Source organism: Lagenorhynchus albirostris, chromosome 8 (assembly GCF_949774975.1).
Source record: "Lagenorhynchus albirostris chromosome 8, mLagAlb1.1, whole genome shotgun sequence".
Lineage (NCBI taxonomy): Eukaryota > Metazoa > Chordata > Mammalia > Artiodactyla > Delphinidae > Lagenorhynchus > Lagenorhynchus albirostris.
Genome location: NC_083102.1, coordinates 21591652 through 21595469, shown reverse-complemented (window position 1 = coordinate 21595469; position 3818 = coordinate 21591652).

Genomic DNA, 3818 nt, shown 5'->3' with positions numbered 1-3818 from the left:
GGGATTGCCAAACTATGACCTGTGGTCTGTTTGTGTACAGTCCATGAGCTAGAAACCTTAAAAAAGTTTTTTTTTAATGGATTGTAAAACAAAAATAAGAATATGGGACAGAAATCTATGTGGCTCACAAACCTGAAATATTTAATTTACTACCTGGCCCTTTACAGAAAAAGCTGGCTGACATCAGGGTCAGAATCCTCATATAAGAAGGTGCCTGTGGCTGAGATGGACTACCCCAGACCCTAGGCATCAGATCAGTGTGGAAGTATTTCATTTGGGGATTATCTCTTTGGGCCATGAAGACCTTTCTGCCTGTCATCTTAGGAGGTGGCTAATTCTGTGGTTGAAAGCAAGAGAGGGAGGGATGTTCTGTGGTCACTGGACCCAACTGAGAGTTATGAGGAGGCCAGAGAGGTGTGGGGGGGAGGATGTGGCACATGGGTCCACTTGCTTTCATCATCTTTGTCACAGGCAACAGTAGCAGGGGATACAGGGCGCGAGGACTTCTAGGATGAAGAGAGTGAATCTGCATGTGGGAGAAGGGGTCCTGGCAGTTGTGGTATATCCCTGATGCCTGTGAGTTCAGCAGGAGAGATGGCCTGGGGTAAGCAGTTGTGGAGACCCAGATTGGGGAACATTTGAGTCCCTAAAATTCACAGTGGATGAGTTACAAGGCTAACTGGCTCTTAGACCAATGGATGCCACCCTCAGCTCCTTCAGGTCCTGACTTCCCTGCTTCTCTACCTAAAATTACATCACCTCCACCTCTACCTTCCCCATAAATCCCTCTTGCTTGCTTTCTTTTTCTCCTTGGTACTTATCAATATCCAGCTATGACGTTATTTAATTCCCTCCTTAATTCTCACTTGTCTCCTCCATTAGAATGTGAGCCTAATGAAAGCAGGGATTCTGAAGGGCTGTTTTATTTACTGCTTTAACTACAGTGTTCAGTAGTGCCTACCACATAGCAGGTGCTTAATAAATACTTGTTGATTGAATTCAATGAACCCTGTTTCCTTAAGAATATTTACAGGGAAAGCTCCCTGGAAAGTCTTAATTCCTGTTAATTTGGTCATGAAGGGACTTAGAGTCCAAAATTGAACATTAAAGGAAATATACCCTTATTTTGTATCCTAAACTGATAACATATGGCATATTAGTTATATTAGCACCAGCTCATCAGTACATTTTCTCCTTAGCAAAATGTTTACATAGAATGCTAACTTACTATCAAAAAGTTACGTATTGAAATGAATCAGAATAGAGGTACCAGCGTAATCGTTACAGCTGGTGCTATCAAGCTATAGTGTAGTCTCATGACCACCTACATGTGATGGGAACACACCTTCCATGAGGATCAAAACACTTATGGGCTGTTGGGTGTCCTGCTCTCATATGATAACAGCCTGCACTTACCCTAGTATCTACTCTGTGCTAGGTGCAATTTGTTGACAATTTTCTGTGTAATTTGTTGAATGAGCTTATGAGTAATAGTGACTAGTTTGTGCTTTTCCGTGTACCAGGTACTATTTCATATACTGTATCATTTAATCTTCATAAGAATCTGAGCAGGTGGTTCTAATTATCATCCCCATTTTGCATATGGAGCAACAGAGGCATTGAGAGGTTGAGTAACTTATTCAGCGTCACACAGTTAGCAAGTGGTGGAGCTGGGATTTGAGTTCTAGCAGCCACCATGCCTCTCATGGGCACTGCTGGAGGCTGAGAAGCTATTGCCCACTGCTGCCTTTCTTTCGACTTGTATGTGTCATAGCCTCTATGACACAGCAGCTCTGCGACTAAGTAGATCCCTCACCATTGTTGTTTTTTCTTTCTTTCTTTTTTTAAACATCAAACGCATCCCAGTCACGCCTTCCTCAGGAAGCACCTCTGCCCATCTTCAGTGGGCTTGTCTACCCCTCAAGTCTAATCAGCAAAAGCCTGTCACTATCTAAATCATAACTGTCCCATGTAAACGTGGCTGCCACTTTAATTCTAAAAACAAGATCGTATTTTAAGTATATCAGGAGAGGCTTTCTATTGTAACTTTGTGTTGAACTCCTCTATAAATCTGAGAATGTTCTTATAAGCACATAATTTTTGTGTTTTATACATTTGGAATTTCGCATATTAGATTTTCTTAGAGTAGCACATGATTCAAGGGAGAATGTTGACCTTCTCATTCAATTAAAAAATATTTTTGCACACCTTTAGTGATTAGAACTGAGCTGGCTAATTAGAGAGAAATGAGCTTAAACATGAGCTTACTCGCTTATTGTGGAGACAAGACACAGACACAGGATATGCTTTGATAACCAATAAAACTGCTTTTGATCAGTGTCAGACTGAATGGAGCAGATATGAAGTACAGTGAGTTTGGATAAGATGGGATATCTTGGGACTATCTAATCACAGAAGACATATTTCACTCTTAGGAATGGTTTAAATTCAGTCCCCTTGGGTGGGCTCGATCATATGGTCTGGAAGGTTTCTCAGATTTGAATAGCCTTGTTTATTAAAAAGAAAAAAAAGAAGAAGAAAAAAAAAAAAATCCATTAGCTCCAAGAATAATCTTGGTGGGGACGTAGTTCCCTCTAGTGGTGCTAGAAGGAGTTGCAAATTTTCTTTATTGTATATTTCTCTTTTTTTCCTTATTTATTCATTCAGTCAACAAATATTTAATGAGGACCTGCTATATATTAGGTTCAGTATTATAGATAAACAGATAAAAGACACAGTTTCATTTTTCAAAAGCTCACAAGGCTAGAAGAGAGAAAGCCAAAGAATTATGATACACTATATCTACAAATAAAAATAACAATGTGAAACTACCTAGCCCAGATCAGGAGGGATGGGGTTAAATAAGAGAAGACTTCCTGAAGGAGTAAAGATGTAATCTGAGACTTGATGAAATAAATGCTACATTTTACTCTTTAGAGTATCTATATATGTTTGTTGTAGAAAATTTAGGAAATGCAGATGAGGTAAGAAAAAGAATTACACATTATTCCATCACCCAAAGACAACCACTTACAATATTTTGCCATATCTACTCCACTCCCCTTTTTATGCATAATTTATTTTTTTAACAGACTATACTCATAACATTTTGTAATCTGCTACATTGTAAATGTAATTGCCATTTTCAATCTGCCATAAACAAGTTAATATATTTTGAAATTTTTCTTACTATATATACTAATGCAACATTATTACTCTTTTTCAAAATAATATTGGTTATTTTCCCACTTTTATTTTTTCATATGTTCTTTAGAATAATTATGTTCAGTTTTTAAAATCCCATCGGTATTTAGATTGTGGGAAATATAGAGATTTATTTGGGGAGAGTTTATAGCTTTATCATATTGAGTTTAGAAATATTAGATCCAGAAATATTGTAGATCTCTCCATCTGTTTGGATTTTCTTTTATGTTCCCTCAATTAAATGTTATAATTTTCATCATTAGTGTCTAGCATCTCAACTTAAAAATTTCTAAACCTTTATTTAGAGGTTGCATTAACCTCTAAATAATTGCATTAGCATTTAGATCCTTCTCAACTCATTATTTTTCTAAGTAATTATTATGGGTGTAGGCATAGAATGCAGCTGATTTTTAAATATTTGCAACCTTACTGATGTCTGAATTTTAATCTTTTTTTTTTTTTTAGCTGATTGCTTTGAGTTTCCATATGGACAGTCACAACACCTGAAATAATGACCATTTTTGCCAATACCTTCCCAATAACTAATCTTCTTTCATGTTTCTTATTGCATTGAGAGGAACATCCATAACTATATTCAATCACATGGGGACCCT